This window comes from Ochlerotatus camptorhynchus, unplaced genomic scaffold (assembly GCF_037179485.1).
Source record: "Ochlerotatus camptorhynchus isolate MF236.1 unplaced genomic scaffold, CSIRO-AGI_Acam_v1.1 ptg000077l, whole genome shotgun sequence".
Taxonomy (NCBI): domain Eukaryota; kingdom Metazoa; phylum Arthropoda; class Insecta; order Diptera; family Culicidae; genus Ochlerotatus; species Ochlerotatus camptorhynchus.
In genome coordinates this window covers 4,264,194-4,290,023 of record NW_027040567.1, presented here as the reverse complement: position 1 = coordinate 4,290,023, position 25,830 = coordinate 4,264,194, and the positions used below count along the sequence as shown (strand labels likewise).

At 37.0% G+C, this 25,830-nt stretch overlaps 1 protein-coding gene across 1 annotated transcript in view; it reads right to left on the bottom strand.

Moving 5' to 3' along the window:
• Positions 1 to 25,830, bottom strand: part of LOC135697743 (chondroadherin-like protein) — a 491,051-nt gene that overhangs the window by 218,094 nt on the left and 247,127 nt on the right. Inside the window, exon 2 of the mRNA XM_065217547.1 lies at positions 2,499 to 2,795. The gene's annotated coding sequence lies outside the window, so the exon portion shown is untranslated. The remainder of the gene's footprint in view (positions 1 to 2,498; positions 2,796 to 25,830) is intronic.

Sequence of the window (25,830 nt, the reverse complement as noted above, 5' to 3'; positions counted from 1 at the left end):
CAAGAATCAAGATTCAAGAATCAAGATTCAAGAATCAAGATTCAAGAATCAAGATTCAAGAATCAAGATTCAAGAATCAAGATTCAAGAATCAAGATTCAAGAATCAAGATTCAAGAATCAAGATTCAAGACACAGACACAGACACAGAAAAAAATCTGAATTTTAACTATCGCGTAAAATCTCCCTACGTTTAATTTTGAGCTATACTTAGAATAAACAGCAAAATCGTTTGCAAGCTTGCATACAATATTGCTAATTTATGCGATATTGCGCTTAAATTTACATAAAATAATCACGTAAATTTATGCCAAATCTAGCGTTAATTTTATGTGCGCGATACCTCGCAGAAATTTACATGAATTTTTCAAACGGTGTAGGAATTGTTCGGGTTGGAAAATTTCTCAACTTTCATGGTCATAGCGTAGATTGTACTTGCCACTCAATTTTATTAATGAAAATTTGGTACAGTCATTGATGGCTCTCAATTAATAGCTGAGCACTATAAGCAATATGCTTGAAATGCAAGGTAGAAGAAGAAAAAAAAGGGATCTTAATACTCAAGTGTCATAAAGCATAAATACATTATTATTAGAAATAACTAGAGAGGGTCTAGTATAAGAGAGGAGTGAACTGACTGGTTTTTGAGCCAAACGGACGGTCAATGCCAGAGCCAATCGAGCAGCGCTTATCTTGATTGCATTGGCAGTGTTGCTAGAAATCACCTAGGCATAGGCTGCCAAGGCAGTTTGTTTTGAATCCGCTCCTGTCTTGTATTAGACCCTCTCTAAAAAGAACTGTGCTTGTTTCTAAGAGGCCATTTGATCCTTTATCCCTCTTTGAACCATTTGATCATTCGAACATTTGTCAAAGTAACATCTTAGTCAGATGTGTTCCTTTAATTACTGAAAAATCCGGTTCCCCTAGTTTGGTGTAGTCAAGAGTAGGAATCGATCATAGATCTTACATTCTGTAACGTACCACGGATAGGTGATCCACCCACGTTACGGAGCTATTCGACTTGCTGTAGCTCTTTAAATCATTCGACCTTTTGTCCATTCGACTTTTAGTCTTTTTGAATTGTTGTTTTTCTTTGGGCCAGTCGACCTTCTGTACCTCTTTGGGCTCTTCTGTCCATATTGAATCATTTGACCCATTTTGACCCATTAGACAAGTTGCCCATTCAACCTTGTAGCCCCTTATAGACATTTTGTCCATTCGAGCTTCACATCATTCGACTTTTTTCACTGCGTGGTACATCGTTATACGAAATAGGCCTGTTCGAAATTAAAAAAACTTTGCGAGAGGTAATTGAAAAACTTATGTACACTCAATCCAAGAGCCAATCAAACTTCTAAACAAACACAAGTTTCAGAAAATCGACATTTTCTCCAAAGTTAAGCTATTACGGAATCTGACATTTCAAATTCCCTTATGCAATAAATTGTTAAAACAAAACCATTGCATCTTACGCAAAACTAATTCAACTGACGTTCCCTCTGAAATCCGAAAGTTTATTCATTCCAGTATCCCAATTCTGCCAACATGTTCCCCAATCAAAGCAGCTATCGACAGTCCGTGTTGCTTTTAGCAGTAATTCCAGACGAGCAAAGCTCCAGAAACTCACTCATCAAAACAAAAGCGAACAGCAGCAAACTCAATGAGCCCAATCCAACGGAACGGCATAGAGTAGACAGACAAGCATCGATGCCGCTGCTGCCGTTGACTCCACTCGGTGGTTCAAGCAAACTCGCAAACCTAATATAGATATGCAAATTTCCAGAATTTAAATTTTTGAATTTTAAATTCCAGTTATATAACTTGCTCGTCGGTGGCGCTGGTGGTGGAAGAAGACAGCGCGTTGTAAACATATCAACATATCAAACTGAACCTGAACGATGAGGACGACGACGACGACGACGGCAATGATGGTTTTCGTTTTTGGGAACCTTGCGAAGCGTGATCCTCACGCAGGATGACAGATGACTTGTATCAGAGCTTGATGACTTATTTCCAGATTACTCTTTATTTTTTATCAAAATGACGTCGACGAAGACGACGACAACGTCGTCGTCGTTGTCGCTTTGTGTATGCATAATATCGATGATTAATCTTCGGAACGAGCTTTCGGGGCCAGATGTGGAGGAAGCACCGAGTTGGCGTGTGTGACAGCAGCCGGTTTAATTAAATTTGCAAACCGTGAATCTTTTTCCCAACATCAACAACAACAGCCCCAACGAGGGAAAATGTGGAAGATTGGAAAGATTCAATTTCAAGGTTCTCAACGATGCGCAGTTGATGTCTACAAAGTATCAACTCACGCGCTCTTGGAAGGAAATGAGACAAACTTGTACCGGGCGGCGTCTTAAAATTTAATGTACTCCTTTCGGTGCGCCCCAGTGCAGTGTGCTAAACAACTCGCCAGTCAAAGTCGCAAACGAGTCCCCGGTAACGACGACACGAATCTCCAATGCAACGAAACTCTATTAAAATTCCTTACCTTTTATATCTCGCGTAGAAGATCTCCGGTTTTCCTGCTGCCTTGCACTGCGACGCGGACGGACGCCCGGCCTCTCTCTCTTTCGCACTCACTTCCTCTTCCTCTTTCGTTCCACTCTCGGAACGATGGTGATGCAGTTGCTGGATGCTGCTAAGCTTGCATCATCCTCTGGCACTGACACTGACTGTACTGACGACACTGGTGATGGCACTGCTCGGGATGCTGCTGCTGGGATCGGTTCGCGGTGGTCGGGTTCAAGGTGTGCTTGTATTCCATTATGTTACAATTAGTCGTCACCTGAAAAAGGCAATGCAAGCAGCGCGAAAGAGAGGCTAAGGTTAATGCAAGCGAAATGGAAATCGGAAAATGCGAGGTGCAAGAAATCCACTCTGCTGCTGCTGCTGCCGCCATACAACAACGACGCGCGGGGGGAAAAAATTGCCCTATCGGGTTCGCGGGATCATCGCCAGGCCCAAGATGTCTCTGCGCGTTTTGTAACATATTGGTGGGGCGATGGGGGAAGCGGGCTTGGAATAAATGTATTATTTAAGCATAAATTTATCGATTCACCGAACAAGGTGTTTTTTCCCGGCACCTCGTTGGGATCTGTCTCCTGCTGGTGTTGCTGCCGATGGCTGCTGCACTGAAGGAATGCAGAGAGAAATGGCAAGAATAATTCACCGTAAAGTGTTTTACAGGAATATATCAAGCTCTAGGCTGGGAAATTGAGCCATAGGCGATGCTAGGGTATTGATGTGGGTAAATATGGGACCTCCCTTAGCACAGGAACATTTTTCGACTTCCCTGGACATAGAAGTATGACTGGGCTTGGCACATAATTATACCAATGCAAAAATGGTACAGGCATCGAAAGCTCTCAATTAATAACTGTGGAAGTGCATCTAGAACACTAAGTTGAGAGCACGCAATAAGCTAATATGCGATATGCAATAAGCTTGAAATGCGAGGAAGAAGAAGAAATATGAGGATATCCTTGTGTGTCGATTACATGGAGCGCCTTATGCATCATCTACTGCAACTACAAACAAACTAACAAACTTTCCCGGCTTAGTGCCAAGAAGGAAAAGATTCCCCCTATTGTGATAACCACCTCCGATTTCCATGCTCATCGCATGGAACTTCTGAACTTCGTGAAAGTTAAGTTTTAACTACAAATTGGACGTCGAGGTGAATGCCGTGTATTGGCTGAAACCTTGAACGGCTTTAAATGTCTTCTTAAGTATCTTACTGAGAAGCAGCACAAATTGTTTACTTACGACACCAAAACTGAACGTGTGTTCAAGGTTGTCATGAAAGGACTGCCCAGTTGTGAATCCCTGGATCAGATTAAAGATGAACTGGCAGAATTACTTGGGGTCGTGCCACTCCAAGTAATCGAAATGAAAATGAAATCCCGTCCTGGCGATTCGCGCAACGGGATTTCTAATGATTTTTATTTAGTTCACTTCAAGTCTAGTGAACTAAACAACCTTAAGGCCTAAGAAAAAGCTAGCCTTATGCTCCATGTCCGAGTGAAGTGGGAACACTTCAGGAAGACTGGAGGAAATTTCCAAAACCTCACTTAGTGCCGTAGTGCCAGGGATGGGGTCACGGAACTAAAAATTGCTACATGCCAGCTTAATGCATGAATTGTGGTGATTCCTCTCACGCAAAGGACGACTGTCCTGTGAAGAAAGATCCTAAGAAATTTAAATGTTTAAATTGTGGTGAAAACCACAAATCCAATTTTTGGGAATGTAAGACTCACAAAGCGATCCTACAATGTCGTTCTAAGCGACAGGTAGGAAACGCTCCACGTTTCCGACCAGGTACAAATTTCTCTGCTGTTAACAGCGGTCAGCGAGGAACAAATTCTACATTCGTACCCGTGGGTACAAATATCACCCCTGCTTCAAATTCTTCATCTATACCTACTCCCCTCACTGCTAACAATGTTCAACGAGTTAATGGAGCTACCTATGCTGCTATTGCAGCGGGTCGAAATCAAAATACTAACCAACGTAATTCTAACGGAAATTTTGACAATTTTGACTTAGGAAGCATTACTGCCCCTAAAATGGAATTTTACAGAAATCATTAATTGACATGATTTCTGATTTGCTTAAATCTAACTCCATGTTTGATGCTATTCAAACTGGAGTAAAATTTGCAAACAATATTATCATGACAGTTTGGATGTCGCCATGGGCATTCAACTACTCATCAACTCTTAAGAGTTACCAATTTAATTCGTTCAAACAAATATGAAGGCCACTCAACTGGAGTTGCTCTTCTAGACATAGAAAAAGCGTTCGACAGTGTTTGGCATGAATGTTTGATTGCTAAATTGAAAATGTTAAAAACAAATGAAAATGTGTAAAAGATAGCAGAACAGATTATAAAAACAACTTCAAAGAAACGGTCAAATTAAAATTTTCAGAACACAATTTGTTAAACATAAGGTACACGTCCCATACAGACACCACAAACAGGATCGGATCATAGAAGGGGGAAACAAATGGAAAGTATGACGGATGGAAACAGGGAGTATGGTCAAATAGGAGAAAATCGAGGTTACTACTGGGTCAGATCGAATGGGCGAGTTCTTTTCCACTTCAGCTCTTCTCGAAGGAGGTTTGGAGCATAGTTCCCAGATAAAAGTCGAAGTGTTTAAACAAGTAATAATTCTAGTCTGGAACGCGTTAATCAAAAGAATCAGGACCCATTGTTCTTAGTTTAAGTCTCCGCTGTTCAGCGTCGAGCCACCGAACGCTTTCTAGGCCGTCGGAGCGGTTAACCCCCCCAGCGAGCGTGAAGTTCTTCGCGATCACTGGCGATCAACCAAACGCTGTCTAGACCGTCGGAGCGGTCAACCAAGCGAGCGTCGGGAGACACGAGATCGCGATTTTGGTAGTTGGAAAACGGCAGCTGGTGATATGCAGTGACCAGCAGGAGGTTCGGTGCGGTCATTCCATACCCTTCAGTATTCTGAACGACGAAGCCAGTAGCAGATCATCCGCCGGGTCATCCGCCCAGCGATCCACGGTCCAGCACGCCGGCCGGCCATTCACACACCCACACACAAACACACCTTATTATTCGTAAGTAACATAATAACCTAAATAAAAAGTGCCTAAAAGAAGACCGAGTAGAAGGTTATTTGTGCCCTGATCAGCCTCACCATCCCACCCTTGGTCGAGATACGACCTGGGGAAAAGTCGTGAGCTAAACCAACAAAAGAGGCTGGTGGAAAGCCCACCCTGTTGGCCGCGTGGCTCTAGAACAGGGACCTTGGGCATTGCCATAATAGAGAGCTCTGCTCCCACAGAAGTAACAATAGTTGTAGAGGAAATCTAGGGCATAGGGGAAATGTATGTAATGTCGACCTAAATGCCCTTAATTTGGGCCCATACATAAATTCAGCAAACGACTAAAATTTCAATAGCGACCAAAAATATCCTTTAGTACCGTCACAATGACGCGTTCATCTAGATAAAATTGATAAATATTAGATTTTTAGCGATGGGCCCAATCTTAGATCCATAGGCCAACATTAAGGCCAATTCCCCTAAGGCAAATTGATTTTAACTAGATTTTAGATTTAGATTTCAGCCGTGGGCTTGTTGTTCTGTGCAGGATGTTAACAAGAAAGTTCAAAGAATTTTGAGATGAATCGCATGAAAATTGAAGGGAGAAGTCCCATCAGAAGTAAAGGTGAGTTTTAAGGTTGTTGTGATGAGACAATCATGGGGATTATGATTTTAATTCTAGTATACTAGCTTGTCAAAGAGACGAGCTCTAAGAAAGTGTGGAGCCTCTTTTCTTAAAGAACATTAATTATACGACAAACATGACTACAATGCTTCAATCCTGAAACTACGCTGATTATAATATACAGCTATTCCGCAGTAATACGATATAGTAGTTCTCAGAATTTCGTAAAAATTGGTAGGGCTTTTGATCTGATTTCCGTCCTACTAACCACATCTCTCTTCCGTCCTACTAACCACATTTTATCTCTATCTTTTGAACGGGTCTGAACAAAAAATAGAATAATTCTGTGAAGGATGGCTTCTAAATTTATTCGCCTTTCCATACGTACCGTTGGATTTGATAAAGAGTCACAAATTGTTGAGATATTGTTAAAAATTGATTTTTGATTCTAAATTCGTCCTACGAGTTTCAATTCCGTCCAAACGCATTGACACGCCATTATATTTTCTTCGTCCTACGGATAAACGTAGGAAAGGGGGATTCGCTAGGAGCGCTTCTTTTGTTTTGAGAACAAAACTGAACGTTCAGCTGTTGAGATTTCGGTAAAATTTCACAGATTTCGGTAAAATAATCTGAGGGTGTAAGTTATAATTTTATGAAATTATAATTTTTTGGGTTTTCGCTCAACTCGCTAGACTACCATGCGTCGTGAACATGTAACAATTCAATGCAGAATATGAATAACCGGAATAACAGGTGGGTTAAACATGTTTTTACAACAAAATTGGTTGCCAAGGCTCCAATAGGAGTTGCCAAATGCAATGGATTGTTTCAATAAAGATGTTCCACCTGTCAACACAACCATATACAGGGTGTTCGGTTTTTTAGTGCAAATAATTTAAGGTGCGATAGAAGATCATATTTTAAGTAAAAAATTGTTCTACGCATATGATCAAATCTCAAAGATTACTGAGTTATTGAACTTTTTCTGTTTTGGTCTATGCTTGCCATAAATTGGCTCTAACTCAAAACAAACAACTCAGACAAAACAATACACTTAATTGCGTATTTGTTTATTTCTTTTATCCCTAAAATGCGTCTTTATGCAGTTTACTTAGAGTAGAAATGAGACTATTAAGTAGGAAACTTACCAAGCTGTCCAATGGAGGCAAGAGTGTGGTGCTAAATTGCATAGTTTTTGAGTTAGAGCCAATTTATGGCAAGCATAGACCAAAACAGAAAAGTTCAATAACTCAGTAATCTTTGAGATTTGATCATATGCGTATAACAATTTTTTACTTCAAATATGATCTTCTATCGCCCCTTAAAGCATGGTAAAAGAAACCGATGAAAAAAAAAAAGCATGAAAAGGACCGATGGGTTGAAAGCTTGGAATCCAATCCAGGAATTGGAGATGACAGCGGTGCTCATATCTTGCACCTGGATCGATTGGTAAACAGTCAATCGGTGATAATTTTAATTATCATAGCGACAGTTGCACATTCGTGCAATTGTCAATAGAGACCTTTTGAAGATTGATAGTCTTAATTTTAGCAGATTGGTAGAAAAATATCCTATCGATAGGCGTATTAGGAATTAAAATCCATCATCTCTGGATCAAAATCAGACCACTTTCATGCTGCGACCGACATTGGTTTTTGAAATTGCTTTATACTAATGGGAACTGACATCCGATTGATGACATTGACAAGTGTCCAGAAAATACACTGAAAAGGACCGTTTTGTCATGATGGTTGATTAATGCTGAGCTATTAAGGTGTTCAACACAGATGAGGTTGGTGAGCTGTATATTGTTTGGAAGGGTGACGCACTTGACATAGATGGCCCACAGCGGTTCACGACGAGCAACTGAAATCCGATCAGTAGCGGTGCAAATTTTTCATCCTTCTTAGTGGGATGCAGCTCGCGCTTCCCGGCAGCCTTTCGTCGTGTACTGGAGAACAATCTACAACCACGCGCCGAAAGCACTGCTGCTGCTGCTGCTGCTGATGCTGACCACTGGACACCACCACTCACCATACGCGGTGATTGAATAAACATCGTACGGTGAGACGGAGTGAATTAGATTTTTAAATCTGTGTTAGGGAAAGCGCTTTTCGTAGTCAATAGGTTATAATTTTCATTATTTTAGCCACAGTTGCAAATTTGTGCAATTTCCAATATTGACCTTTTGAAAATTCATAAAATGTTCATTTTATCAGACTCGTACATGACATTCCAATCGATTGGCTTGTTTAGAATTAATATCCATCCGCTATTGACAGAGTTATAAGTGGTAAAAACCTGACCACTTTTCGTAACGCGGTCGATTTTGGTTTTTTTTAATTACACCCCCAATATGTTGCCGAAAGACGTAATCCTACGTCAAAAGTTTGAGAACCGCTGATCTACATTGCATCGCAAAATTGAGCATACACCCTAATAAATTTTTTTTTGACATTGAAAATAGACATATTTCTTAAATCTTGGCTGGAATCCCGGCCGGATCTGGAACAGATGTTTATTGATTTATCACTATAGTTTTGGACTTTTTTCTAAGAGCTTTTTTATCTTTGATTTGATTTCCGTCGATCTTGTTTTCCGTGCTGAGCACCAATGCTACCGACACCAGGAAGGCAACTCCCACACCTGGACCCTACCTATCGAGCCATCAACTCATGAATCGGGGACCAACGGCTTTACTTCCCTTCCAAAGGAAGGCGTGATCAGAGATGTTATGCCTCAGAACATCCCGGCGGCGCCGACTGGGATTGAACCCAGGCCTGCTGAGGTGAGAGTTAATTATGCTTTCCACTACACCACCGACACCGCTCAGCGCTCAATATTACCTACAAATGTTCTACTTTGTTCGACTATTATTCCTCTTGGATCCTTGTTTAGACCCTACCCGAAATATTCTGCTTGGACATCGACTTGGAAAATTCATCTTCGATCCTTTGGATTATTATAGTAATCTGTTTGGAAGTCAATTCGAAGATACGTTTTTCTGCCACCATGGCAACTAAACGCAAAATTAAAGGGCAATCTCTTGATCCCTCTTCTGATGAAATTAATTTAAGCGATCAATTTGATATGCTCATGGATGATAAAAAAGGTCCCCCAAATTGCGGTAATCACTTCCGATTTCCATGCTCTTCGCACGGATTTTTTGATTTACGTTAGATTTAAGTTTTCACTTCAAATTGGTCGCCTAGCTGAATGCCGTGTATTGGTTGAAACCTTGAACGGATTCAAACGTCTTCTACAGTATCTTACATCGTGGTATAGCTATTATCTCTTGCATTTCAAAACTTTTCGAGGCGAGTGGAAATGAAAAACTCTTTCTTGAAAAATTAAAACAGAATAACTACTATGCAACATGGCGTAGTTCAACAACTACGAATTTGCTCGAATTAATTAATTATTCCTTGAATGTAATGGATAACGGAAACCATGTAGAAGTGTTGTATACAAATTTCAGCATAGCGTTTGATCGAATTGACAAACCTATGCTTCTTTTTAAACTTCGAAAAATGAGAATTTATTACGCACTCATCAAGTGGCTTGAATCATATGTAGCTTACCGCCATCAAATAGTAAAATGCAAAGGAAAGATATCAAATCCCGGAGTTCTTCAAGGCTCAAAGAGGAAATACATATATTCCATAATTGATATCATAAAAGCCTGTTACAACTAAATATAAAAAATGTAGCTCAGTTACCATTTAAAGAAAACGAATCCTACCCGATATAACAATCACTTTAGGAAACCATAACGTAGAAAAGTGTGATAGAGTCAGGGATCCAGGTGTTATTTTTGACTCAAAACTTACTTTCACCGAGTATTATAACACAATTATTAACAGAGCTAACAACATGCTTGATTTCATAAAGCGTTTCTGCTATAACTTTCACGATCCGTATACGATAAAATCATTGTACATTGCTTATGTAAGGTCTATATTAGAATATTGCAGCATAGTTTAATCTCCTTTTTCAATCACACACGAAGAAAGAAATGAGTCTGTTCAAAAGCAGTTTGTATTGTATGCACTCCGCAAGTTAGATTGGACTGTATTTCCTGTGCCATCTTACACAGCTCGGTGCATGCTCATAAAATTCCAAATATTAAAAGAGCGTCGTGGATTTGCTATGATTTCTTTCGTAAACGATATCGTATCACATCGCATTGATTCAATTAAACTATTGTCATCCTTAAATTTATATACACCAACTAGGCATTAATGAAATAAAAATATATTTGCTACAAATCGTTATCATACGAATTATGCCAAATTTGGGCCCTTGAAGCAAATGATGGACACATATAATAAGCACTGTGATAACATTGACTTTTTAATGACAAAGACCAAATTGTTGCAATATTTTAATTCCTCGCATAACGTCAGCTAGAATTATTTTTTTTTACTTGTTCTCAAGACATATTATTAAAAATTATAACATAGACAAAATTGTAAAAATAGCACTTAAGACAACACGGCAAATAAATAAATAAATAAATAAACAAATAAAAGAGGATCTCTCGGTTTTTGACGGTCTAATTGACTTACATTTGGAAGCGGCCAGCGCTGTTATTGCCTATCGTATGATATCACCAGTTTTTTACACATTGCAGATGCATGCTAGTCCAACGCATCGTTTGTTGCTTCGCTGTCAGGTGAGCTAGTAATAACGGAGTAGCAACCGCGAGCGGTTAATCATTTTCATGCTCAATTATGTCTGTACTATGTGAAGTGATTCAGTACTTTCTGAAGATTTTCTGCAGTAAGTCAGTACTTTTCAAACTAATACAGAGATTTTTTTTTAAATGCTTCAGTACTTTCAGAAGAGATTTTGATTTTTTTTTTAATGATTCTGTGTTCTCCCCAAAGTGATTCCGATTTGTCTGAAATGATTAAATATTTTTTAAAGGGATTCCAAACTTTTCTGAAGTGATTAAGTTTTTACAAGGTGATACAGCTCTTGAAGAAGTGATTGTAAAATTAAAAAAGTTGATACAGTTTCGTGAAGTGATTCACTCCTTTCAGAAATTATTCAGTCCTTACGGTGTAACCCGCCAGCCCGTCAAGCTTTCCGTTCGTTAGATGGGTGGCTTAAGCGCCACTCCTAGAAGGAGACCACCCAGCAGATTGTAGGTTTGCCTGGCCTGAGACCATCCAAGGGATTGGGTCAATATGTCCCGAATACGGGAAGAAAGCTGACTGGCTGACTAAAATTACCGTTGTCCAGAAACTCTACAAAGCACTAACAATTGCGTGTGCACAAGACCGACAATTCGTCCGAACCAAAACTCTCGTTAGGGGATGTTCTCATCACAGGCCCAGCCTGAAAGTCCAAACGAACCAATCCGAAAAAATTGGAGAGTTGCCGGCACAATAAATGTCAGATTCAGGACTGACTTCCCCAGTAAATTGACTCTACGAAACTACAGGAAACGAACACGAAACGACATGGAAATCCTTCATAAGAAGTTAACTCGGCAGTTCATCAATGGTACGCTACCCAAAAAACCATGGCTTTAGGGGGTTAACTGTATTTATTACGGAACATGACAATTGTCACCGTACTAGCAAAGCTCAACTACAAAGTTAAGAGAAAAGCTCCCATCCTATTTATTCGGTACGGATTGTATTTCACCTGCTCCCTACATGTCTGTTTGCCTACACGGAGATGAAAAACAACCCAAAATTAAGTACTTTTCCCTCAATTCCGGGGTTCAGCCCAATAACCCAAATTTGAGTAAATCGCATATAGTAGTTTCCATTTAACACCAGCAAAAAAAATTACCTACTCTTAAGTATATTCTACCCAAAATTAAGTTTAATTCACGCAAATTTGAGAATATGCAATTTACTCAAAAGTAGCTTATTGGACTGAACTATATCGTTGGGTCGAATCTCTCGTTCCTTTTTTGACAACAATAACGAGTGCAAGTGAGAGCCTGAAGTCAATATTGAGTAAAAAGAACTCAAATTTTGGGTAGTATTTTTTCTCCGTGTAGGTCTTTGTTCTTTCCTTTCCCTCTATCATACCATCTATCCTACTCCCTAGCGTGTGCACTATTCATTCTACTCCCATACGTGTGTTCGGTGCGAGTTTCCTCCGTACGATTCCTGCTCTCCTGGTGTTTCTCGGCTTCACGTTTAACCCATTCAATGAAACAATTTATGGGCGGCTGACGGATGGCTTCGGGTAACCCATTCTATGAGACGGTTATGTTTCGTGAAGCTTTCGTTTGTCTCATGCGCATGGACGTTCACAACGAAAAATATACATGCATGTACTCACTCGAAAACCTAGGAATTACATCGGTGCTATGGGTGAGGAGACGGCGGCAGTACCGAAGCTGCGTATTGCACTACTTCGGCCCCGAAACTATCGCGGATGCGATCGACTGATGCTGGAAATGTCTCACTCACCGGAAACGCGGGCTTACGCTTGAACGCGGCACATGCGTTCGATCGTCCGAACACTGGAACACGTGCAACGTATGCTGTTCTGTTGTTCGATGACTACAGATGGGACGAGTATTGGCCTGCCTGTCCAGGGCGCGCAAATTGGCGATAGCGACCCTCTTCCGGCCACGTGTGCCCCGGGAATCCTCCGAAACCGATAGGTGGGGTCAAAAGCGGTCTCTGACAATAGGGTGGTGTGACGGCAAATGGCCTCCGCTGCCACGAACCTGTTGGATTATACCCGCACGCACACGCTAATAAGTTGACCTGGTCTAACGGTCGATAAACGCTCACTTTACCTTGTACTTTCTTCGAGACACACACTTTGCCGCCTACTAACTAGCTTGCTAGGGTTTTACACTAAGCTAACACTACTGGGAAAGAATTGAAATTATCAATCTAATAAAGAAAGTTCATGACGCAAACTACCTTTTTAATCACACCACGACACGAGACAAAACACCGACCACTCTTGCCTCTTCCACAGATCGATTCGAAGTGGACGATCAAAGCTGAGGAATTCCTCAGATAGCCGCTAGATTGTGACCTTTGCCCGGGAAGTCGTGAACTTGAACGACACCCAATTTCACGACCACCAAACTCACGCAATTGTGCACCCGATTAATAGTGCCTTGCAGCATCTCTTCCAACGGACTATTCAGAGTCCAGTCATCTCTCTCCCCGAAATTCGGTAGGAGTGCGCAAAGCCGAACGGAAAAAGGTCATTGCATTTTCAATGGAAATCTGGCGGGTCGATGTCCACCTTACGACGCTGTAACTTTGTAGCGTCGGCAAGCTCGACAGGCTTTATAATATTTGAATTTGCGCTTCAATCTGAACGTAGGGAACTCATTACTTTTTTTTTGTATGACAAGTGTAACTCTACGTAAGTGGATGTTCGTTCCTTGGCGGTGAACAAATTTATGGATTTATTTGAAAAACGAAAGTTAATGCAATATAATTAAATGTGGAAAATTGTATAAATAGGAATTCTGTGCAAATAAATAATTAAATAAATAAATGCAAAAGCGTACTTGTTACAACGGAAGCGATTACAAACTTACTGGAAAGATTGAGTATTTTCCAAAGAGATTCAGATTTTTTTTTAAGTTATTCAATACTATCTGAAGAATTTCAGAGCATTTCTGAAGTGATTCATTACTTTCAGAATTGATTTCAAACTATCTGGAATTAATCAGCACTTTTCGGAGCGATTCCAAAGATTTCTGAAGTGATTCAGTACTTTCAGGAGTGATCCCGAATTTTTCTGAAGTGATTCAGTACTTTCTTAAATGATTCAGTGCTTTCCAAAGAGATTTTGAACATTCTGAAGTGATTCAGATTTCCGAAGTGGTTCCGAACGTTCCTGAAGTGATTCAATGCATTCCTAATTAATTCAATTATTCTCGAAGTGATTCCGTTCTTGCGGGAATGATTACAAACTTTCTGGGATGATTCAGTACCTTTAAATGTGAATCCGAAATTTTCTGAAGTGATTCAATGTTATCCAAAGATATTCCGAACTTAAAGTGATGCAATACTTTCTGAAGTGATTCAGTGTTTTTTTTTTAATAATTCAGTACTTTCGAAAGTGATAATGAAGTTTTGCAAAGTGATTCCGAACATTCCTAAAGATATTTAGTATTTTCCGAAGTGATTCCGAACATTTATGAAGTGATTCACTGTATTTCTAAGAGATTCAATTATTTTTAAAGTGAACTTTCTGCAATAACTCAGTACTTTTCAAAGTGATTTCGAATATTTATTAAGTGTTTCTGGTCTTTTCTGAAGTTATTTACTACTTTGTGAAGTGAATCTTAAAATTTCTGAAGTGATTCAGTGCTTTCTGAATTGATTTAAAACTGTTCTGAATCGATTCAGTACGTTCAGAAGTGATTCCGAACATTTCCAAAGTGAATACGTTTCTAAGTTATTCGGTTTGTGTGGTTGAAAACATTTCTGAAGTGATTCAGCACTTCCGAAGTGAGTCGAAACTTTTCTGAAGTCATTCAGTACTTTCTGAAGTGATTTCAAACTTCTCATAAGTTAATCAGTGCTCTCTGAAATGATTCAGTACATTCCGAAGTGATTCCGAATTTTTATGAAGTGATTCAATTATTTTCTTAAGTCATTCCGTACTTTTCGACGTGATTACGAGCTATTCTCAAGTTATTTAGCACTTTCCGGAGTGTTGTCGATCTTTTTATAATTCCAAACATATCTCCCATACCTCACCGTGAAAGAATTTTGAAAGCATCTTCATGTAAAAATTTCTATGTTACGCCACTAAGTAGCGCCCAATTTTGTCCGCCAATAAGGATTTACATCATTAATGTCGAACCTGAATTAAATGAAATTTTTAACAGTTCAGTGGTATCATTTAACTTTTTTTTTTAATTTTTCCCCGATCAGGGGTACAGGCCACTTCAATTTTACCAATTTGGATTGATTTTTGAATTTGTTTACGAGGCGTAGCAGTAATTACAAATTTAATATATTTTTAAAATTTCTTCCTGAACGGGGCGCTAAATACTTCAAATTTAAAGTTTTTTTTTTTTTTTTATCAATTTTTAAGACAATTTTTTCCCCTGAACATGTCTACCAGGGGCGCTAGCATTATTATTTTTTTTTTTCATTTTTCTTTGATCACATTTACAAGGGTGCGCCATTTAAAATTTAACATTATTTATCAATTTTGCCTAAATCATGTTTACCAGAAGTGGGGGCGACCCCAGTGTAGTGGTTAGCATCCATACCTCTCACGCCAAAGTCACGAGTTCAAATCTCACCCCCGGACAAGTCACGAATGACCCAAGAGTGTTAAAGTGACTATAATTAAAAAAAAAATGTTTACCAGTAGCGCAAGATATTTTAAATTTATTTTTATTTTTCCTTAAACTAATCTACAAGGGAAACTACCCATTTTTTACCAGGGGCGCAAGCTATTTTCAATTTGACATTTTTTCTATTAAATTCCCTGAACATGTATATCAGGAATGCAGCCATTCCAAATTTAATGTTTTTATCATTTTTCCAGAACATGTTTATCAGGCACAAGCCATTTCAAATTTAACGATTTTGTATCTCTGATTATGTATATTAGGGGCGCAGACTATTTCAAATTTCAACCTGAACATATTTACCAGGTGGGGCCGACCCCGTCGTAGTGGTTAACAGCCATACCTCCTACGCCAAAATCACGAGTTCAAATCCCACCCCCGGACAAGTCACAAATGACCCAAGTGACTATAATGAAAAAAAAAAAAACTTGTTTACCAGAGGCGCAGTCACTTAAAATTCAACATTTTTATTCAACCTTTACCGCAACTTGTCTACAAGGGGTGATACCTATTTCAAATTTTATATTTTTTAAGATTTTCCAAATTTAACATTAAAAAAAAATCTTATAACATGTACACTTTAAATAGAACGATTTTAATCATTTTAAGCTTGCTTACCAGGGGCGCAAGTCATTTCAAATATATCCTTTTCAAATATTTTCCAGACCGTGTTTATCAGGGGTGCAACACATTTTAAATTTTAGATTTTGATAACTTTTCGTCGAACTTGTTAATTGGGGGCGCAACTGTTCGAGGGGACTGACTTAGGTGCAGAGTATTTTTAATATTTAACATTTGCGGTGAGATTTTGCTTTTACCTATTTTGTAAACATTTTTCTGGTTTACAGCTAACCAACTACCCGGGACTACCCACAATCACAGCACTGCACACATCTTCTGAACAACTTTACCGAAGACATGAACCATTTATCTTGTATCAACATAAACATATTAACAACACAGGTACTGTTCAATTTATTTGTCGCTTGGCGTCTCGTATCAGTCTGTGTGTCTCTAATGCCAAAGATGGTGGAATTCCAAAAATTATAATTAGGGGAAATGGATCTAATGTCAGCCTAAATGCCCCTAATTTGGGCCCAAACATAAATTCAGCAATCGACTAAATTTTCAATACCGACCAAAAATATCAATTAGTACCGTCCCAATGACGCGATCATCTAGATAAAATTGATGAATAGCAGATTTTTAGCGATGGGTTCAATCTTAAATCCATAGGCCACCATTAGAGCCATTTCCCCTATGTACCAATATATATAATCCTTAATTTCCTCAAAGATATTAATCAATTGATAAACCTCAATTTAGAGCAAAGATAACATCCACCCATGCCCAACTCCACCGCTGATCAGATCACAATACTACATGAAAACATAGCTCAAACCACCATCATCGTCACCACCACCACCACGTACCCATCGTCACCGTCTTCGTCGCCATCGCCAGGGAGAACCCCGGCCAGGAAAGCGACGTTCAATTTACAATTTAAAGTTTTTCACTTGCGCGTTCCGAGATCGAGCTCCGTGTGTCGTTGCTTGGCATCAGGCATCAGCCAACCGAAGGAGAAAAATAGCATAACGAGTGTTGCTTCCCTGTTCTTCTTCTTCTTTTTCTCCATCGATTCCGAACCACTTCAGAAGTGCAATGGATATAACTGAATGGCAAGAAAGAAATAATAAAACTAGTAGAGCTGGGAAAGGATCTTGGAAGCGGAGCAGAAGGAAACCGCGCAATCCTATAAGAAAAAGAGCCTCACACAGCCGGAGATCAGTGAAGAAAAATCAGCATATTTATTTTATGCCATTTTTAGTTCTCGCACTCGGTCGGTTGCTCGCTCTAGAAATCGATCGGTGGAAATTGATAGCCTTTGTGTGCCTTTGCTGCGGAGTCGAGCCGGGGCTGCTGGGATGCGGAAGAAATTTAATGCACCCGACCAGCTGAGCGGGAGAAAAACTGACCACGGACTTTACAGGAAGCGATGCGAACTGTTTCGAACAAATAATAAAAACAGATTCCTGGCTATATGGCTGTAAATGGGAGTTGTGGAGCAAGTTCTTCGGCTGTTGCTGCCCCATGGACCGCTGGGAGGTGCAATAAATCTTGTTAGAAATTGACGCTTGGCTCCACCAGATATGCGGGTCAAACGAGTTCGATAATCTTCGATGCTCTTCTTCCTGTCCTTGCAAAAAAAAAAGCGTAGCCTGATGCTAAACATTTTATTTTTAGAGTGCCTTACCCATTACGTATTGGGCCTCCCTTAGATCAGTCGGTAAAGGCGCAACTACATAGCAAGAGCATGCTGAAGGGGGCTAGGTATTTTTCGAGTTGGAAAATGACACAATTATACTAATGCAAAAATGGTACAGGCATCGAAAGCTCTAAATTAATTAATGTGGAAGTGCATCTAGAACACTATGTTGAGAGCACGCAATAAGCTAATATGCGATAAGCAATAATCTTGAAATGCAAAGAAGAAGAAGAAGAATACGTATTGAAAATGTGAGCAGGAGTTGATTCACGGCTCAGACGATGACTAATTCTTACATTTGCGGATTTGAGAAAATTACTCACCAGGTGTAAGCTTCAATTTCCGCTTTGCGTACTTTGACTCACCCGGACAAGTGCCCTCTTGACATTCCGCTGAAATACTCACGTAATCAAACAAGCAAAATCACCAATGCTCTCCAAAGCCACTTGAAAAATCAATACCACTAGCGATTCAAAACGCCGATGAGACCCGAAAAAATCTCACCGAATGGCTTTCTTCGATGATTAACACCCACCAACTCGTCCAATGACAACGAGCACCCAGCGCTGGATCCGCCGTTTCCCATCCCACAGAGTGACGACCGGCCACACTAAACTCTAAAAAACAATGTTTGTCTTGTAATTGAAATCGAATACCTGCACGAATGCATCGCAAACTTCAAACATTCGTTGTAAATCGTGCCTTGTGGGGCGTCAAGTTGACAAGCCGGCCGTAAGCCGTGGACATGGTGGTCTCTACACAAATCCGCAAACTCATTCCAATCACATTGGATCGTAAAGAGTGCCGGTCGGTCGGTTGGTCGGTCGGTCAATCGGTCCAAACCAGAAAGGTTGACTTTGGATTGTGTGTTGTGAGTGATTCGACGAAAATGTGCCAAGAATTCATAAGCATCGATCGTAACCTGACTCGTAAACAAACTCGAAATCCACGCCTCGCCTTCGAGCACGAACAAGTGCATGCTCTCAACTGTTTAGGGAATCGTGGCGGGTGTGGGATGATGAGTTTAAATCGAGTGGATTTTGACACCAATTCCGCACCGTGGTCAAACTGCTCACACAATGTGATTGAATCGGCGACGAAGAAGAGGACCCACTTCCGTCCCCGAAGAAAGAAATCACAAACTGAGTGTGTCGCCGGAGGCAAACGCATCACTAACATTATACCCGAAGGAGCTAATTCGACTAATAGCTCAAGTCCGCACCGACGACCTACCGCCTTCCGTTGCTATGTTTCAAATTCCACCGGCATCGATGGGAGAGACACATTATGCAAATGGCGGCACGTTATTCAAATTCAAATAATCCTCTTGTCGCAGCTTTTGTGATTCAATTATAACCTCAATGGCAGTGGAGACCCGGGGCTTGTTCGCGGATCCGTTTTATGACCTGTCTACCAGCTCATGCAAGCTCAGCTGACTGCAGCAGCATTCAGTGTGTTGGTAGATATATCGATGCACACACTGCTGCCCTTTCGCCTGCTGGGAACGAGTCGCTTTCAATTAGAAGTGCCCGTTCGTCGTCACCGCACTAAGCTCCGGCCTTCGGTCGGTTGGCGGCGTCTCTTTGCAGCGAGAAAATTGTGGGACTCTCGAAATTGGGTCCGCCGAGAGGCTGGAGCATAGGCCCCCTCATCAATTGGTTAAGTTGAAATGTTATAATTTGAGAAGCAGTCGAGGCGCGCGATCGCTTGCGTGAAAAATCTTTCATCGAAGGCTCTTTTGATGGATTTATGCGTGGCCCGGAGCAGGTTATGCAATCCGGAGCTAAATCTAGTGGCGTCGACATTTCGTAAATGGGAATATTGAATCGGCCACTCGGGGGGCGGGGAGCTTTCCCTGCAAGACGCCAGCGAGAAAACCGATTGAAAGGTTAAGTCCTCCCCCAGTCGAATGGAGTTGAAAGTTTTGCATAATTATGCTATTGTTGATTTGAAAAGGTACAATTGAGAAACGTGACCATTAGGATTCTATTTATGGTAGTGGATTGCTTTTGAAGTGTGACATGGGTTTCACTTATTAAGTTGCTGCGATCATAAACTAGATTTGACGATGAATAGCTTGGGGAATTTCACTTTAAGGTATATTGAATCCAGATTAGACCTGTGCGCCGAACCAAATTTTGGCGGCTTGGCAGCCTGACGGCCGATAGCCTTGTTTAATGGTAAAAATATGTTTTATATATTTCTATGTTATACATAGAGTTGCTTAACCGGTTTTACCGATAATACCATGTCATTCTGCTATTCCGAAATACCGGTTTTTAACCTTCTGAAAACTGATTATTTCGTTAATTTTTATATCCAATGTTTGACGTTTATTAGTTCAATTCGAGCAATAAAAAGGTTAATGTTAATTTTGATGGACTCCAATTATCTATAAATATCAAATTAAATCAATCAAAAAATCATAAGTAAGATTAAGTTTCTTCAAAGATTATTAAGCTATCTTTATAAAAATTTAATCTAAAAATAGCTTTTAAAACACTTTTTTGAACTAAAAATAGCTAGAATCTTGAAGTTTCTCGAGTGTTACAGATTGGAGTAAAGTTAATATTTAATAACAATGTTTTTGTATTGTAATTCAAAACTACTTTTTTTTCTCCTTTGGTTTGTTTTTTTCCGTCGATCTTGTTTTCCGTGCTGAGCACCAATGCTACCGACGTGCCAGGAAGGCAACTCCCACACCTGGACCCTACCTATCGACGCATCAACTCATGAACCGGGGACCAACGGCTTTACTTCCCCGTGATCAGAGATGTTATGCCTCAGAACATCCCGGCGGCGCCGACTGGGATTGAACCCAGGCCTGCTGGGGTGAGAGGTAATCACGCTTACCACTACTCCACCGGCACCGTTAATTCAAAACTATGACATTATCTAACGGTAATAACATTGCTTTAATGAAAATAGCTTGGCCTAGCAATTGAGCACCATTTGCACTGTTGAAAGTCTAGCAACACTATTTGGTGTTGTTAACTGGCTTACTCATTCCAAAAGGCATATTTAGCCTTAAATTAACAAAACTGCTTGTTGTAAATCTAATAACTCCTCGACAAACCTATGCCCAGAGAGTGTTAAGAACTAACGTATCTTTTAACATTTGGTCCACTTGATGGTTTTGTTACCAAGAAATTTTGCTTAAAACGGATCTCATTTTTATAATCAACTTTAGGCTTTAATTCTACTTTATAGATATTCCTTACCACTTGTTTGAATACGAATTTATCGTTAAATAGAACCATAGAGGAAACTTTTCTCCTCAAAGATACCTCATAGAACTATGGGAAAAGTTTCTAAAATTGGCTAATCGTCCTTCACGAAAAATAAACTTTATATTATATTATATTGATACATGGAACTCACAAATATTGAAAAAAAGGGTGATGACTTAGGATATGCTATCAGGACTTTATCATTTTGTATGCACAACTTATAGAAAGAATATAGCGTATTTTCTGATTGTGAGTACCGTTTCCACCCTCCTTCCACCATTTTTCTATAACAAGTTTCACCGGTTTTAAATTTTTCGGCTCCGGTGGTGTAGTGGTAAGCGTAACTGCCTCTCACCCCAAATGACCTGGGTTCATTCCCAGTCGGCATCGCCGGGATGTTCTGATGCATAAAATCTCTGATCAAGGCTTCCTTCGGAAGAGAAATAGAGCCATTGGTCCCCGGTCCATGAGTTGATGGATCGATATGGAAGGTCCAGGTGTGGAAGCTGCCTCCCTGGCGTCGGGAGCATTGGTACTCAGTACGGAAAACAAGATTGACGGAAAACAAATCAAAGAAAAAGGTCATTACCGGAAACTGGTTTTCATAATACATGTCCGGTAATGACAACCCTAGTTATATAATCAATTATAAATAGCATATAAACAGGGTGTCTTAGAAAAGGTGTCATTTCAATAAATTTAATTTACAGTCAAATTGAAAAATTTGTATTCCATTTGAAAGCTACACATTATAAAAAACAAGTCGTACTGACTCAAGTCAAATCGAATAGTCATAGAACTTAACGTAAACGGTTTGCAAATCTATCTTAGCTGACACGCATGGTATTTTTGAGAACACTGTCCCATATTCAAAGAAACGTTGCTTGAATAAATCCATAGTACACTCCGTTCGTGCTTTCTATATTGAACTAAATAGCCCCAAACGAATTAGTCAAGTGTGTGTTATGTGTATATCCACTAGCGTGTCAAATCTGTATTTTTACTAGCTACCGCATAACTTCAGTTGTTGCTGACAATTCACTCAAATGAAAACTACATTCTACCTTAAGCGAAAAACTATCAAATATTTACACTTATAAGTGCTACGTTTGATTTTATTTAAAAATAATAACTTTTAAATAAATCCAGTAAATGAAATATTAAACAATGGTGACGCCTATTTTGAGACACTCTGCATATATGGATCATTCCTATGGATCTAAGATTGGACTCATCCCTAAAAATCAATTTTATCTGGATGAACGCGGATATATTTGGCCGCTTTTGAAAATTTAGTCGATTGCTGAACTTATGTATGGGCCCAAATAATGGACATTTTGGCTGACATTTCATCCATTTCCCGTATGAAAAAATAATGAAATCAGTAAATAAATAATTTATTATTAGAAAATCAATGAACAAAGCAGTAAAGCAAAAAATTAATAAACAGGCGAATAATTAAATAAATAAATAAATAATTAAATAAATAAATAAATAATTAAATAAATAAATAAATAAATAAATAAATAAATAAATAAATAAATAAATAAATAAATTAATAAATAAATAAATAAATAAAAATTAAATAAATAAATAAATAAATAAATAAATAAGTGATTAAATTAATAAATAAATAAATAATCGAGCATTTCACAAAAAATATTAAAAAACTAATAAGTTAACAAATAAATTTGAGAAATAATAATTGAATAAAACAGTTATTAAAAAACATTGAAAAACAACTAAATAATAAACAATTTAATAAATCAATCATCAAATATATATAGTTATGAATACTACTTTAAAAAAATTATTAAATAAAGTAGACAGTTAATCAATAAACTAAGATAAAAAAATGCATAAATTAATAAATGCAATCAATAACCGAATAAATAATGTATTTAAATAATGTATTAATTTCTTTATTTATTAAGTTATCAATATACTATAAAAATATATCATTAAAAAAATCAAAGATAATATATGTAAAACAAAACAAATAAACAAAAAAAGACATAAAAATCAATAAATCAATAAATGAATAATTATATCAATCAAAAACATATTATTAAATTATTAAAAAAAGCTATAAATAAATCAATAAACAAATAATTAAAAAAGAGATTAAAAAAATAAAATACTGATTATATAAAAAGATAATAAATTTATCATTAAATTAATAAATTATTAAGTTAATATACAAAAAAATCTAACATAAATAAATAAATCAATAATGCAATAAATGAATGCATCCATTTCTTTATTTATCTAGTTATCTATATAATGTAAGAACATATCATTAAAAAAATAAATAATGATACATTTATAGCATAACAAATAAAATAAATTAATGCATGAATTAATACATAAATAAATATAAATACATACGTAAACAAATGTATGAATAAATTAATAAATTAATAAATAAATAAATTAATAAATCAATAAATAAATACATAAATAATTAAATAAATGAATAAATTCACAAATGAATCAAATAAATAATTTTATGGACAAGATATAAATAAATAAATGAATGATAAATGAAATTATTATTAAAATAAATCTTTTTTCAATAAACAAACAAATAAATAAATGATTGGATAAAACAACATCAATAAATAAATAAGTAAATAAAAAAATAAAAAAAAAATAAAAAAAAATAATAAAAATAGAAAGGTAAATTAAATAGGGTATAAATAAATATTTTAAATATATATAATAACAAACAGATTGAAAAGAAACCAATTTTGAAGAAAAAAAACAAAATATATTATTAAATCAATTAAACAATAAATTAGTAAGTAAATAAATAAAAACCCAAACGAATTTTTATTTAAATATATAAATCAAACGATCAAAACATCAACGAAGAGATTCCTCAGTAAATAAGATAAAAAGTCTAGAAATCAATATATGGGTAAATCAATCAACAAAGAAATAAATAAATTTAAAAAAATAATATAAACATTAAATAACCAAAATATAATAAATGTATAAATAAATCTTTTATAGTGGCGCCGGTGGTGTAGCGTGATTAATAAAAAAAAAATCAATAAATGAAAGAACCAAAAACTATAAAAATAAAAAAATAAATAAATACATTAATAAATAAAAACATTTATTAATTAAAAAAATAAAAATAAATAAATAAGTGAATCAGCTTATTAGTTAAAAATTTGAAAAAAGTAAAAATGTCAATATATTGTTAATAAATTTTCCAATATATAAATAAATAAATACATTCATAAATATATATACACATAAATAAATAAATAAATCAATAATTAAATGAAAAACGCAAAAATAAGTCAATAAATCAAAAAATCAATAGCTCAATAAATCAATAAATCAATAAATCAATAAATGAATAAATCAATAAATCAATAAATCAATAAATCAATAAATCAATAAATCAATAAATCAATAAATCAATAAATCAATAAATCAATAAATCAATAAATCAATAAATCAAAAAAATAATAAATCAATAAATCAATAAATCAATAAATCGATAAATCAATAAATCAATAAATCAATAAATCATTAAATCAATAAATCAATTAATCAATAAATCAATAAATCAATAAATAAAATAAATCAATAAATGAATAAATCAATCAATCTATTAATCAATAAATCAATACATAAAAAAAATCAATAAATCAAACAATCAATAAATCAATAAATTAATATATCAATATATCAATTAATCAATACATCAATAAATCAATAAATCAATAAATCTATTCATCAATAAATCAATACATAAAAAAAATCAAAAAATCAAACAATCAATAAATCAATAAATCAATAAATCAAAAAAGCAATAAATCAATAAATCAATAAATCAATAAATCAATAAATCAATAAATCAAAATATCAATAAATCAATAAATCAATAAATCAATTAATCAATAAATCAATAAATTTACAGAACCGTCATTTTCGTTTTACATTATACGTGTCTTAACATTTAAAATTGAATGATTTGACCGAATACTCGTCGTTTTTTCGAGGTTAGTGGCGATTTACATTTTTTTTTATGGAAAATGAAGAAGGAGGCTTAAATTGTGATTAACGATACAATATTTAATTAATATCCTTCGGCTAAATGATCCATCCAGCGAGTTTTTTTTTTGTCGTAATAACCCTCTGCAAAATTTCCCGCCGTCTACAACTTTGGAATTGTAGATTAACGGGTGTTCAATAACAAATGAGATTTTTTTCAGTCATATAGCTAGTAAAAAAAATTGTTTTGCAACGAATTTAGTATTTTTCTGTTATTCTTCAAAGAAACGTAAATCAATATTGGAGAAGGGGCCTTCGTCAGCCGTACGACGCAACTTAGTCGCGATGATCTCACGCTAGATGGCACTGAAATCATTCTCATTTTTTACTGAACACCCGTTATATGAAAAAATAGTGAATAAAGGGCGAAATGGGTGCCAAACGGCCAGCACTATCAAAGTTAAAATGAATGTAAAAATTAAAATAATTGCGGGCACGGGTGATTGCACAAACGAAAAAAAAAAAAATGTCACTAGAAGAAGGACTTATAATGTTTCAAACAAGTACTTTTTCATTATTAAGCTTTTCGCTAATAGTCGGTTTCGTGGAGTTTAGTTTAAAAAACAAAAATAATGATAAATTGACTGATTGGAAATTAGAAAAGTAAATCGTGAAGGCATTGACAACTGTAAAACTGAAACTAGCACGGCCATTGAATTTAAATTGTTCACATTAGATTGATGAATACTTTGAAATTTCCGCTCCACAGTTCTAAAGGGGTTCCAATTCAGATCC